This window comes from Podarcis melisellensis, assembly GCF_964234715.1.
Source record: "Podarcis melisellensis genome assembly, chromosome: 4".
NCBI classification, from domain to species: Eukaryota; Metazoa; Chordata; class Lepidosauria; order Squamata; family Lacertidae; genus Podarcis; species Podarcis melisellensis.
In genome coordinates this window covers 102,948,218-102,963,203 of record NC_138531.1, presented here as the reverse complement: position 1 = coordinate 102,963,203, position 14,986 = coordinate 102,948,218, and the positions used below count along the sequence as shown (strand labels likewise).

The following is a 14,986-nucleotide window of genomic DNA, read 5'->3' as shown; positions in this document are numbered from 1 at the left end:
GAGGCAACGGAAGGGATTTCTGGGAGATGAATCAGCCTGGTTTCTCCTGCCTTCCAGTCAATGCGTGAAGTCTGAACTGACTGATAAGGGAGTCATTTGTATTTTGTGAAAAATGGATGCTTGGCTCTAGTGGGGGTCCTCACCCGGGGGTCCTCAGTTGTTGTTCTCCCCCCACCCCCACTCCCCTGCTTCTGTCTCCTTTTTTGCACTTGAACTCTCTGCCACTCTCCAGGCAGACCCCTTGGGGTGGGGTCACTTTTTCTTTGCTCTGAGGGCCAGGTATGTTTCTGGCCAACCCCCTGAGGGCCAAGTTCGCAGGGCCAAAAACACCTCCCTTGAAATTAAGGGCAAGGTCCCTGGAGGCTCAGGGAGTAGCAGCGCCCATTTCCGGCTCAGCTGCTTTGCCAGCACCAATCCCTTTGGGAGAGAGAGGATGTGGTCCTGGGATGCCCTGCTCTGGGTGCGAGGGGATTGCTGCAGTGGCCTCCGTGGGGAGCTGCCCTGGGAGACACTGGGAAACTGGTCCCCAATGCAGCAGCCAGACTATGGGCTGGGATCCCTCTCTTTTTTCCTCCCCTTTCTCTCCCATCTTATTTTTTTGGGGGGGGGGCTAGTCCACCTCCTCGTCTAGCTTTGGAAAACCATTTGCACATTTTTCGTCCGTTGTGCAATGAGGCTGAGCGACGTCAAACAGAGTTAAAGTCCCAGGAACACCTTTGTTTAAAGAAGGGAGATCTTTTCTGAAGGGGGGGGCGGAGGGTCAAATGAGTTTGGGATCCTCTGATCTGCAGGAAGGAGAGCGTGGCAGACCTGGCCCCTCCCTGGCAGGACCCTCTCCCATTGGGGTCCCCCCCCCTGCAGGAGCAGATCTGCCCCCCCCCGGCACCCTCCCCTGCTGCAGCCCTGCCCCCCCCGTCCCCCCACTACACCCTCTGGGGAGGGGGAGAGAGAGGAGACTCACCAGATCCCAGGAGAGACAGCGAAGCAGGAATGGACTGCGGAGGGAGGGAGGGAGTGAGGGGCCTTGGCTCGGGAGGACCTGGCCCCCCCTTGCTTCCTGTCCTCTCTAGGAAGGCAGCTCACTTCCCTTTAACCCTTGCAAAGCCGAGTCCCTCCAGCTCAGCCCTCTCTCACTTGGAAGAACCTCAGATTATTATTATTTTTAATGGATATGGTGGGGGAGCAGTTGCCCCCCCCGGCTCCGCCCATGCCCAGATATCCTTTTGGGGGTGAGGCTCCTGGTTGGACTCTGAGCATCTCCCTCCCTTGGGTGGAAACCAGAGGAAGAGCTTGCAGGGAAAAGGGCTTTGCAGGAGGCAAGGAAGCTCCTCCTGGAATTCAGGAGTGGAGAGATAGGAGGGGATCCCAGGGTCATCTAGTCCAACCCCCAGCAATGCAGGAATCTCAGCTCAAGCATCCATGGCAGATGGCCGTCCGATCTCTGCTGAGAAACCTCCAAGGAAGGAGAGTCCCCCACCTCCCAAGGGAGACCTTTCCCCTGCCCAGCTGCTCTTAGGTGTCCCTCAAGGCAGCGGGTCCTGAGTTCGAGCCCTGCTGAAAGAATCGCACTGGCTGCCAAGGAGGAACCAAGAGAAGCTCAAAATAAATAAATCCCATTCTCGTCATAAATGAGTAATACTTTCTTAAGCATGTTGCTATGCAAACATTCAATAGTATGCCATTTCCCCTTCCAGAAATGCTGAATTTCTAACTCAATGGACTAAAAATGGATGGTTGTTATGCTTAGAGAAGCTTTTAATATTTTATGGACTATTGTATTTTAATATTTTGTTGGAAGCAGCCCAGAGTGGCTTGGGAAAAACCAGCCAGATGCCCGGGATATGTATAAATAATAATAATAATAATAATAATAATAATAATAATAATAATACTGCTGCTACTGCTGGGCAGATAGGCCTCCTTCTTCAAATGGTTTTGGGTTTTTATCTGTGTCATTTTCAATTGTTATTGATATTAATGTTGTATTCTGAATTTTTGATCTTATGATTTATGTGGAAATTCTTTTCCATTTGGTTGTGTACCTTTGGATGTGTTTTGCTTATCTTTCTTTATCAAACCTTTATTAGGCATTATGGAAATAAAACCTTAAAAGAGAAAATAACATATAAAAGCCTTGAAATATATATAAAAAAGGCAGCAGTTTGCTAAGTACATATATATATATACATATAGAGTCAGTGGTTTTCCTTGTTAACCTGCTCCTTGGAGGACTGCTGCCAAAAACTCGGCTACCCCCGCCGTTACCCTTTGGTCAACGTCGGATAGGTAGAATCCCACACATTCACCTTGCTGCGGTTCCAGACCACCCAAGAGAGGGGACAGCACGCGTTGACGGAGCGTACTGTACAATGGGCAATGAAGGAGAATATGCTCTACAGTGTACGGGACATTCATAGAGCATCTGCAGAGTCTCTTGTTTCTAGGAATGTTTTGATATCTTCCCCTGACAAATGCTGAGGGAAAAACATTCAAGCGGGCCAGCATAAAAGCCCTACGTTGGGCTGGGATTATTAGTTTAGTGACGTAATTGGCTCTGCTATCTAAGATATTTAATTCATAGAATATGGGGGAGCAAATTTTGTTTACAGCTGCCATAATATTTTGTCTCTCGACATCCTTTAGTCTAGTTAGGATATTATGGGAAATATATTGCTCATTAGAATTGTACAGGGACTCCAGCTCGACGCCTAAAGATTCAATCTTTTTTTCGAGGTGCTGATACCATCTTGATTTATAGGAGTCTTTGAGCAAATCAGCGAGCAGACTTGATGGAGGGCAGCGGAAGTGGCAGCGTAACCAATACTTTATTGAGGTGGACCATGCCCAATATTCCATTGTGTGTATGCCTATTTCTGCACACATTGTTTCATATTTGATCATAGCTGGGAGTCCAAGAATACGTCTCAGAAAGCTAGAGTGAATCTTTTTTAAATCATTGTTATATGCTTGGACCCATAGCGGGATTCCATAGAATATCTGGGATTGCACTTTTGTTTGAAATATCTGATTTGCCGCAGGAATAAATTGATTACCTTTCTGATAATGAAAACGGGCAACTGCTGATGAGATGCACTTTGCCTGTTTTATGGCATTTGTGCGATGGGTTGCCCACCCTAAATTGCTCTGGAATAAGATTCCCAGATACCTATAGATTTTCACTTGTTGGATTTCTTGCCCTCTTATTTTCCATTTCTCTAATTTCCAACCATTCGAGAAGACCAAAATTTTTGTCTTCTCATAGTTTATAGAGAGTTTGTTACATTCGCAATAGAGGATCAGTGAAGATATAAGACGTTTTAGACCCAAGCTCGTTAAGGATAGTAGGACAGCATCGTCTGCGTATAGTAAGAGAGGAACTGGTTTCTGATTAAGTTTAGGGGCATGTGATTCTATTTTTTGAAGGTAATCTGGCAAGTCTGATAAAAATAAATTAAATAGAAAGGGGGCAAGAATGCACCCTTGTTTTACCCCTTTCGAGATTGGGATGTCTGATGAAAGGTGACCTTTGATGTTAAGTTTGACTTGACAGGTATTGGAAGAGTGTAGATTTTGCATTAGAATCAATAGGCGCTGATCAATTTTTAATTCTGCGAGTTTCCTCCACAACTTTGGGCGGTCAATTGAGTCGAATGCACCACGAAAATCTACAAAAGCAGCGTATATCTTAGATTGCCTTTGGGATCTGTATTTTTCAACCAGATGCATAAGAATAAGACAGTGGTCTAGTGTAGAGCAACCTTTGGAGAAACCTATTTGTTCTTTCCCTGGTAAATTTAGATTTTTCATCCAGGTAAGGAGTTTAGATAAGAGGTGCTTAGCGTAGATTTTCCCTATCACTGATAGAAGGCTTATCGGTCTATAATTCCTTGGTTCTTTTGGGTCGCCATTTTTAAAGATTGGAATAATTATTGATCTTAGCCATATCTCAGGTATGATCCCATATTTATCTATAAGCGTAAACAGTTGGGCTAAGGGTTCTGCCCACCAATCTATATAGGTCTTAAATAATTCTATTGGTAGACCGTCTGGCCCAGGAGATTTCCCCGATTTGAAATTTTTAACTATCTCTCTAATTTCCTCTTCCTCTACCCTTGGCCACTCCTGGAGTTTAATAATTTTATTTTTAGTGGTTTCATTTCCTTTAAGTTCACTATGTAGATTGTTAAATACAGATGTAAAGTATTGGGACCATTTGGATTCTGCAATTGGTGGTAGAGTTAGTTGATTTTCGGCTTTCAATCCTACACTAAGTTCAATCATACACTAAGTTCCAGAACGCTTTGTTGTTTTTACTCTGAATTGAGTCAAATAATTGTAGCCATTTTTGGGTTGCGTATTTCTGTTTCTTTTCGGCCAGAATGCTTATCGTTTATGACTTTGGTTATGTTGGTAATTATGTAAATCTTGTCATAACAATAACAACAATAATTTATTATTTATGCCCCACCCATCTGGCTGGGTTTCTCCAGCCTACAACAAATGATTAAAACTACATTAAAACATCAATCCTTAAAAACTTCCCTAAACAGGGCGGCCTTCAGGAGTCTTCTAAACGTCAGAGAGTTGTTTATTTCTTTGACATCCGATGGGAGGGCGTTCCACAGAAGAGGCGCCACCACCGAGAAGGCCCTTTGCCTATCATGTTGTAAGCCGCCTTGAGCGTTGTTTTAACAATGGAAAGGTTACAAATAAAAGGATGATGATGAAGATTGGACAGATGTCTACGATTTCCCACAGGCTACTTTGTGGGGCGTCTTGTGTGAGGGAAACTGCAATCCAGGGAGTCTCTGGCAGGAGATTATCAGATAAGGAAAGCTTTATTTACAAAAAAGAGAGAATGGTCAAACAAAGGGAAGACAGGAGATGTGTTCTTTCAGGGAGAAGTTAACTTATTACTTCAGCTAAATGTCTCAGGATTAAACACAGTTCTGCAGGCACAGCTTCTCTTCAACTCCCTCCTCTCAAAATCAGTTGTCACACTTCAGGGAGATGTTCAGGTTTCCAGAATAGGTGGTGAAAGGCTGAACTCTTTTTCTGCGGCTTCTCTCTCATCCCCTCCCTTAGTTATGAGGGGTCTTTCCGTGAGGTACTTTTGACACAGCCCAGCTTCCTTCACAGCAAAGGGCCACTTTTCCTCGGTTCCCCTCTCTCTTAGCAATCCCACTCCTGAGGTATTTTCCTTTGTATGCCAGACCCAGGGGATCCTCTCAGCCCTTGCCACGGACTTGGGAATCTCCTTTTCCTAGAAGATCTCTCTCCTCCTGACTGGAAGGAGACCCCAGAAGAAGAAGAAGAGAGTCTTCCCACAGCTTCTCCCTCCAGCTTCACTCCCTCCAGACCCCCAACATGGTCTCCCCATCTCAGCTGTGAGGCTCCTTCCTCTGGCTCCATAGATATTCTCCTCAGAGCGGAGGATCCACTCAGATCAGACCCACTTCTCCCTCCCTCCCTCCCTCCCTCCCCCCTCTCCTCATCCCCATCTTCTCCCAACCTTCCCTCTCTCCCATCTCAAATCCCCTCAGAAACGGCTCTCTTTATTTTCCCTCCAAAAGTGCTGGCGCCACCCCCCTCCGGGTAGCCAATCAGAAAGAGGCTCTGGCCCCCTGGTGGAATGGTGAGGCACTGCACCCCCAGACTCTGCTCTGGCTCTGCTGTCTGTCACAGCAGCCAGCTGCCCCAGCAGGCCTTGCAATCCCCCCACCGCTTGAGCCGTCCCCCATTGTCTCCCTAGACAGGTGGATGAGGAGAGAGCCATTCAGGGGCCACAGGAAAGGGGCATCGGGGGCCGAGAGAGGCAAACTGGAGCGGGGAAGCATCGCCGAAAGGATGCCTACCTCTCTCTGTTCTTCCTTCTCAATATCAGTTATTTCTAGCTAAGAAATTGGGGGAAAGGCAGCTACTCTGTGTCGGGTTTCATGGGATTTAGATCCGTAAACTGAGTATGGTACGATTTCTCAGCATTTAATGACACACTTTAATGGGTAAGTGAACTCATATTGGAAACATTGCAGACACAGTCATGAAGGATTTTTCTAGAGTGTTTTATTCATCCTCACCTGAATAAACACCTAGATAACGTGAAATTAATGAGTGCTACTGTCTCCAAATAACATTAAACCTATCCAAGCAGATTATTGGAATAGGACAAATGATTCCCCCACCTACTGGAATTCCCTAGGCAAAAAAAAAAAAACAGGTCATGGCAGTCCTGAGTGGGCAGAGACAGAACGTGGAAAATAACCCAGAGACTGGAAGCAACTCAGCAATGATAATAGTGTTTTACTCTCTTAATGATAATAAATAATTATATATATATATATTATTTATACAACAACTGCAGCAAGGATTGGAAAAATAAGTAGTGTAGCTGATCTGGGAAAAAAACATTTTCCTGGGTTTATGCTTAATGTAGAATGCTGAATGGGAGTAGTTCTGGAATGCCTGACATCACAAGGGAGGTGGCTCTTAGCCAGTGGGAGGATGAAACACCCTTAAGAAGAAATTAGAGAAAAGATTGTTATATGGCAACACCAAGGTATTGTAGCACCTCTGCTTGTGGTTAACGCTTAGCTGGAATGAAATATTCAACGCAGCAATAGAGAAATTAAAATATTAATTTATTTGTCAGACAAATAAATGAGAGGCACAGTGGTATATGGTTACCAAGCTCTGGCCTGGCCTCCTGCCATTCTGGCCAGCACTTATATTCCCTTAATCCAGCCCCCTTTGCTCCTCCTGTGGCTGCCTCTGTCCAATCAGCCTGGTTGAAATTCCTATTGGTTGTTTGCTAGAACCAATCACAATAGATACACCCATATCCTCCTGTCCTTATATGGAACACAAAGAGCTATATATTGTTACATCTATAAATGACAAATAAGTAATAATATATCTTACATAGAATCTTAATTACCAGCTCACCTCTTGCCCTCCTTGCCCTATTGCCTTCTAAAACAAATGGTTAATCTTAAATTTTTATCTTCAACAGATGTCAAGGATCTTGAGTTCACATCAACATTGAAAGATCTCCTTCATTGAAGGTTTCTAAACAAATGCCTGACAACTATATATCAGGAGTGCTCGATGGCGTCTCCTGTCTGGCAGGGGGCTGGGCTCATTTGCCCCTCTGGTCTCCTATTGCAATATGACTCTATGAATCTAGCATTTCTTAAATCCTTTGCATAATTACATTTAAGCCAATATATTTAAGCTAATATATTTCATACATTATCATAGGTAGCCTTTTAAAAGAATAAAACCTTTGTAAAGTAAAAAGGAACTCAGTAGAAAACAGCTTTTAAAGATTTCCCAAAAATGCTCTCATTCTTCCAGCCAGTTGCCTTTTTCACTGCTCTAATGAGAGGCCCATGGTATCATTTTACTATTTGCCCATTCCTAATTGTGTTTTCTCAGCCTTTTTTTATCTTCTGTAACATGCAGGATCAGTGTCCTTGCTCTCAGTCTGTAATTTCCTCTTTTTTTTAACGACTTTGAGAATTGTTTTTCCTGCTATAAATCAGGGGGCCACTTATCTAGGAGGATAGCCAAGGTTTTCTGCCTGGCATGAAACATTTGAAAATCCTTTTTTAAGCTCATTTTAAAATACAAGCCTTGATTGAAATATATAAGCTTTGATAAAAATGCAGGCTTATAATTAGATGCCTCAGTATCCAAACAGAAAAAGGTCTGGAGGGTGGAACACTTTCCTTATGAGCTGTGATATTTGCAGGGTCTCATTCCAGGGCCAAAAGGTCACTAAGAGGGAAAATGATCAGGAGCTTTTATAAAGTACTGTACAGATGTTTTTTCTCTTTTAAATACAATACTAGAACTGTGGGTCACCAATGAAACTGACTGGTGGTACATTCTAGGGCTGTGTACAGGTGCCGTCTTGCCAGCGCCCCCTAATGGCTTTTTGGCCAATATCAACCACCAGACAATCTAGAGGTTCTTTAGATTCCACTGGACGGAGGACTGACAGACTCTTAGGTAGAGACAAGCGTTTATTAATTGGTAACAGAGCTAGCAATATAAGCAATAAGGCAAAAAATCTTAGGCAACAATAATCATAATACGGATAGAATAGGTAAAGTTCTTCATGTCTCCTCAGCCGATGGAGATTTGGAAGGTTTATCTGGGACACTTCAGAATGGCAGACGGCTGCTCTCTTCACATTCTGGAATGGAGCAGAGAACAATATATCCAGATCTCCCTGTCTCCTTGAGCTGCTGGCCCTTATATAGGCCATAGTGAAGCTCTCATGCCAGGCCGGCAACAGATGTAATTCATGCTGTAATTACATTCCCATCCTTTGATGTAATGAGGTTCCCATCCTGCACAGCCCCAATCACCCCACACTGCCGGAGGGAAAGGCGCAGGCCGTGGGGGGCTGTACCGCAGCCCCCATCCCACCCCCAAAGCCGTGGAAGAGGTGCTGACCGCGGGAGGCCCAGCAGGCTGCTCCGGGGGCCTGAGTCAGGCCACACCACCCAGGCAGCCCCAACCTGGCCCATAGCTGTCAACTTTTCCCTTTTCTTGCGAGGAATCCTATTTGGAATAAGGGAATTTCTCTTAAAAAAGGGGGAAAGTTGACAGCTATGACCTGGCCCCAATGCCGGGAAGGAGGTGGGGGCCACGGCAAGGCCTAAGCAGGCCCCACCATGGCCCCAATCCCCTGCCCATCCCCGAGGGGGAAGCCCTGAAGTTGAGCCTGGGCTGAAGAGCACCGGCCCTTTGCCTGGCCCTCACCCCACCCCCAACTGGGGCCCATTGTCCTGCTGAGATGGGGGCAGGGTGACAGTCACTCTGCAGCAAGGTGGGTGGCACCTGGCAGGTAAGCCCCCCGCTGTGTCGCAAACCCCGCCCACCTCCTGGAGGGGGTGTGAGCAGCAATTACGTTCCCATCCTTTCACTTCTTCTCAAACAGCCACGTTCCTTATATTAAAGCTACAGCTACATTGCAAATCAGAAGCACCACATTCTGTTTTATTCCCTGGTGCCCTGCTCTGATTCATGGGCCCAGTTTGTCAGTCCAGATCCATATCAGGATCCAGAAAATTCGAGTCTTTGCAATTCCATTTGCTAGCTCAAATGGCTTCAAAACGGAATGAGACAACAGCCCTCTTCCTTCTTTCGTTAAGCCACAGCATCAGGTGTCAGGCTGGGTCTTGGCACACTTGGAGAGGCTGTGTAACAGCTTCCTCTCTGCTTCTTTTCCAGTTCCAACTCATGGTCTCCATTCCATTGGATTTCTATGCATCTCACGGAGACTGGATCTTGTACCCTATCTTTTCTGATGATCAGGAGGTAGTTCTATAATTAAATGTATATACCTTCCATCAAAGGGACGCGGGTGGCGCAGTGGGTTAAACCACAGAGCCTAGGACTTGCCGATCTGAAAACCTCATAGATCCCACAAGATCTAGTAAATGGTGAAAATCTTAATGGAGTCCTGCAAACGAGACGCCCAGGAGTTTAGAGAGAAATAGGATGCAAAATGAGAAAGTGCTATATTACCTAAAACAATTTTCAAAAATGCATTGGAATCCATATAGAACATTTCTTTTGGTTCAAAACTGAGATTGATCTAGCAAAAGAAAAAGAAAGACATTTCAGTTATATTGGACTCAACAACCTCTTTACGGGAATGGATGGCACAATACTGATAGACCCCACTCTGTACCTAATGTGCTCATAGTGTTATTCTCCATTTGTTCTTGCCTTGTTCTTACTCAGACAAAACCAAGAGGATGGGGAAGCTAGCGCTTGCAAAGCGTGGAGCGTCCAGAAGGAACACAGCGTCCAGAAAGCGTAAAGCAAATGAAACTGGTGGTCTGTATACAGCACAGTCATATGGGCTGAGGTTTCTCATAAAGTAGAGGAATGCGCGGGAAAGGGGAGTTGATGGAGAGACGGGCAGGGAGTGGATTGTGCCAGGGAGGAGAGCTGAGAAAAGCCCCCACAGCTCTTTGGGTGCCAGAGAGCCACTAAGCCCCATAGAAACCCCAGGGGTGAGCCCACTCTTTGCTGCTGGCTGCTGTGTTCCTTTAGTGTGTGCAGTCAGGAATGGCTGTACAATTAGGCAGAATGAGGCACTTGCCTCAGGTAGCAGGTCTGGGGTGGGTAGAGATGTGCAGACCACACAAGCTGCACTCCACCTCCTCAGTTAGTCTGCTGCCTTATTAGCAACATTGAGATAAGAGCCAATGGCCAGCCCAGCCCAGCTTGTGTATGTGGAATTACATGTTTGGAGGGAGCATCTTGTCATTTGCCTGGGGGCAGAAAGTAGTATCAAAGGCTCCTGTCTTCTGATCCAGACATTGGTCAGAAAAGTTTCCACAAGCAGCAAGGCATCTCGTCTCCACCTGCTTTTATCCTCCCAATTGCCCACCCCCTGAACAGTTGAGTGTCTCTGGCTGATGGATTCCACAGCATATGGAAACCCTTTTTCCTGGAGTGGCAATGGTATGTTGGCTACTGATGGCTAAAGCAGGATTTTCTTTCTTCAAGCATCTGCTTTTCAGGACTTGGTTACATTCTTCAAATCTCCAGTGGGTGAAAGATTGATCGTTCTTGAGATTTTCATCTTTACTGTCATGACACTGATGGTTTTCATTCTGTGTAAGTACACAATTGGCATATGGTGATACTTCTGTCATGGGCTTTGCTTCAATGCCAATAGCATTTCCAAAAAGAGATGGCAGGATCCACCTTCCATTTACTCCTTTCATCTCTCTTTGATTTTAGGGGGGGGAGTTACAGCTGTCACCCAGTGAGAGCAATGGCTCTGTTTTGTTGAGAGCCAGTGTGGTGTAGTGGTTAAGAGCGGTAGATTCGTAATCGGGTGAACCAGGTTCGTGTCTCCGCTCCTCCACATGCAGCTGCTGGGTGACCTTGGGTTAGTCACGCTTCTCTGAAGTCTCTCAGCCCCACCCCACTCACCTCACAGGGAAAGGAGAATGTGAGCCGCTTTGAGACTCCTGAAGGGGAGTGAAAGGCGGGATATCAAATCCAAACTCTTCTTCGTCTTCTTCTTCAAACTCTTCTTTGTTCTCCCTGAATAAGTGAGTCCCAGCACTTGGAACAGAAGCACAGCCTAACACAAGTCCCTGGGACACCCTGGACAATTCCCTTTCCCAGCTTGCAATTCTCTCCTCCTTTCCCAACTAAATCTCATTTGCTGTGGGAGAGCCCCCATTTCTGGTCCTCGGCACCCTGCCTTCTGCTAGGGCTCCAGTCTCTTCAAGGAAAGTGTTTGGGGAAAACAGGCTGCAAAGGATAAGGCCATGGCTAATGTGGCTGGATCCAAAGCCTACCTAAATATCGAGATATATGCAGGGCTTTTTTCAGCCGGAATTCACCAGGTCTCAGTTCCGTCCCCTCTCAGGTGGGTGATGTTTCCATTCTAAGAGAACAAGGGAGGCATTAATGGCGAGTTTGAGTGCCTCTTTTCCCAGAAAAATAGCACTGGATAGATGAACACATGGCCTATTTGCCTAGTGAATTCGCTTTTAAAGTAAGCAAAGCTCAGGGAGAGGGAGTCAAGTGATCCAAGAATTTGCATATTTTAAGCATATGGCAGAGCACGAGGCAACCTGGCAAATGCAAGTCTGTAGGACAAAGAGGACAGGTGTATCTAGACACCAAAAATCTAAAGCTCCCTAAGGAAGGCCAACTATCTGGTGAAGAAATAGCAGGCTAAACGGAACCAGGACTTCAGATGACCAGGGCAGCCACAATCAAGGCATGGGAACCCTCAATCTAAGGGCTGAGAGCAGAAAATATTAATAGAAGTCGTTTTCATGTTTTGGTTGATTTGATATTTTATTTGCCCTTCTCCCTAAGGACCCGGGGCACGTTATAAGTCGGCAATTTAAATTCTGTATTAATAGCAGTCTGAAACCAAGTATCCCCTTTCCCAGCTTATCAGATTAGTGTGCCGGAACACAATTTCTTCATTTCTTTTCTACCTCCCTCCTTCTTAGATCGGAAGGAACTGAAAAAGAGAGAGGAGCTTCAAGTGGCGATGGATATGATACGAACTGTTGTTGTTGGGACTGATCCAATCTACGAAGACAAGGATGGTAAGCATTTTATATGCACATCCACACTTTTGCTGTAACATGTTTAAATTAAACAGAGTTCAATTCCTGTAGTTAAATTTGGGGTTCATATTGCTTGAGCAATACATATATTCAGTGAAACTCAGCACCCAACAGAGTGCATCACTTTTTCATTGCTCAGCAGAAAGAAAAGCAGACGGTTGTGATTCTCACATCTCCCCACTAGAAATGCTGTCCTCCCCCATCACACTGTAACTCACGTCCCCCCCACTTCTCCCTGCATGCCATCACCAAAGCTGCTCTCCGGGGGGGACGGGGGACTTTGGAACAGATTGGAGGGAAGGGGACGGAAGATTGCATTGCACAAGGGAAAATCCTTGCACTAACATTATATCCCACATCACGAAAAGAGTTTCAGTGCCTCTATTTTCTTTGATCTCACAAAGCATAATTGAAAACTGCAAAGTATTCTTTGTACATTTGGCTTTCCTGTGGAATTCAAGGCAGAATTGCTTTGTGACCCTGTGATTCCCAGCAGAAAAGGAGGACATAGGAGGGGAACATCAGAGATACTTCATGAGCCACTTTTAATATGAGAACAGGATAGTGGACTGCATGGGTCTTTGGTCTGATCCAGCTGCAGGGGTCTTCAGAGGCTTTTCATTGGTGATCTCAGCCACAGAGAATCAAGTCTGCCCTTATATTCATACGAAATCCATCCTGGAGCTCAGCTTCTTGTTTCAGGCTTGAGTGTTTTTAAGTGTTTGGAAATGGTTTCCTGATATTTGCAGATTGTTATTTCAGATACTCCTGCCTTAAACGGTTTCAAATCTTTTAGACTTAGAAATACTTGCTGCAGCTCAAAACATCTGGAAATGCAGTATTTTGCCAACTTAAATGATCAACTGCAAAAAGAAATTGGTAAGCTACCCTACGATGCTGAAAAATTGTAGTGCAGGGGGAACCAGCCCTGATTCTGCACCAGCTGAAAGCCCCTACTCTGATTCTGCACCAGCTGAAAACTCTTACAGCCAGAGCAGACTGCTGCCCTCCTATGCACCCAGCCACCCTAGGGAAACATTAGATATATTTAGATCAGCTCTCCTGAACTGTCAAAATGCTTTGAAAAAAAGTCACAGAAAGCTGCTCTCACTTCTACCATCTTTTTCGGGCCAGACTGTAGCAGGCCCTGCACTACCCGGGAAAGCTCTGCTGGATGGCAGAATGGAGGAAGCAGAGCAAGTCTTCTCTGTAGCCTTCACTGCCACTTGGTGGGCTCGATGATGAGCCCTCACCAGGAGTCGATTGCATTCAACCAGATTTTTCCTCCACTCGCATAAAAGCCATCTCCCAGCATCTTTCTTTGCCCTAACCTCTGCAGTATACCAGGGGGCCAAACAGGCTGCATGAAGCAGGAATGGGCACTCAGGGCCAATCATGTCAATGGCCCAAGCCAAGGCAGAGGGCCCTCTGGGGAGTTGCACCTGCCCTGTGGCACTCCCTCCCACCAGATGTCAAGGGGAAAAACAACTATCTGACTTTCAGAAGAGATTTGAAGGCAGCCTTGTTCAGGGAAGGTTTTAATGGTTGGTGTCCAATTCTGTTTTAATTTGTTGGAAGTTGCCCAGAGTGGCTGGGGGAAACCCAGTCTGATGGGCAGCATATAAATAAAGTATTATTATTATGTTGTTGTTGTTGTTGTTGTTGTTGTTGTTGTTCCAGAGCTTGGCCAAAGTTCGGCAGGAGCACCAAATTCCCCCAGAGCCATTTGGGAAGCCCACTGGATCCATCCTGTCAGCTCAAGCAGGGAGACTGCTGGGCAGCAAACTGGGTGGTAAACCAGCAGACTCCCTCATCTGTCCCAGTTGCCCAGTGCCAGGAACACACACTCTAGATTCCCACCCCCACCCCCAGCAGAGAGCCTGGAGAGAGAAAGAGAATTTTGATAAGCCACAGCTACTCCCCCCCCCAACCTTCAAGTCTGCCCTGCCCTGAGTATCCAGGTGGAAACAAATAGGTGAGGCACCAGGGGTTCAGATAAGGCCTGTGTGGGGACCTACATCTTTGGTCTATTCCCTCGAATAAAAGCTTCTTGACTGCGTTCCTTTTCCAGCTCTCCCCACCCAGGTATTTACTGCAGCACCAGCATGGGTTGGAACATTAATGTTGTTCTTGTTTTAATCTTTCTCAGCTTCCTAGATGAATATATGTTATCATGTGGCCACAGGAATGGACTTAACAAAAATAACTGAAATCTGCACAGACAAACCCTAACCCTCTGGCATGAGTTACAGATAGGTAGCCGTGTTGGTCTGCCATAGTCAGAACAAAAAATTCCTTCCAGTAGCACCTTAAAGACCAACTAAGTTAGTTCTAGGTATGAGCTTTCAGATCTGAAGAAGTGTGCATGCACACGAAAGCTCATACCTAGAACTAACTTAGTTGGTCTTTAAGGTGCTACTGGAAGGAATTTTTTGTTTTGCCTCTGGCATGAGAGTATCATGGAGATTACTCTAGAGCAGTGTTTCCCAACCGGTGTTGCCGAGACGTTGCCGGGTGTGCCGTGGGAGGGAGGCGGGCGAGTCGGGCGGCCGAGAGGCGGGGCGGCGGCGGCAGCGAGCACACGTGGGGCGGTGAGCGAGCTCCCTCCCACATCCCATCGCCGCTCGCTTCGGCAGGCCAGCCGTGCTCCGCGCTGGTGTCGGCAAGCCTTGCGCACCCGGGGGATCTCCCCCCGAGAGCGCAAGGCTTGCGGGCGGCAGCCGGCAGCACGGAGCACGGGGCGCCCTTCGGAGGACGCCCCGTGCTCCGCGCTGGTGTTGGCCAGCCTTGCGCACCCGGGGCATCTCCCCCCGAGAGCGCAAGGCTTGCGGGCGGCAGCCGCCAGCACGGAGCACGGGGCG

At 46.4% G+C, this 14,986-nt stretch overlaps 2 protein-coding genes and 1 long non-coding RNA gene across 10 annotated transcripts in view; 2 read left to right on the top strand and 1 right to left on the bottom strand.

Annotated features, from left to right (window-relative positions):
- Positions 1–14,986, top strand: part of LOC309369078 (uncharacterized protein) — a 421,063-nt gene that overhangs the window by 292,558 nt on the left and 113,519 nt on the right. The window lies entirely within an intron of this gene.
- LOC309369105 (uncharacterized protein) overlaps positions 1–14,986 on the bottom strand; it is a 245,140-nt gene that overhangs the window by 174,182 nt on the left and 55,972 nt on the right. The window lies entirely within an intron of this gene.
- Positions 6,456–13,011, top strand: LOC309369370. Of its 4 annotated transcripts, none has more exons than XR_014168048.1 (6): positions 6,456–6,556; positions 9,241–9,327; positions 9,757–9,852; positions 10,531–10,641; positions 12,006–12,104; positions 12,922–13,011. It is a non-coding gene; the product is annotated as an uncharacterized lncRNA (long non-coding RNA). The 4 variants fall into 4 exon arrangements; XR_014168049.1 differs by lacking the exon at positions 6,456–6,556 and adding an exon at positions 7,882–8,010; XR_014168050.1 differs by lacking the exon at positions 6,456–6,556 and adding an exon at positions 8,129–8,313.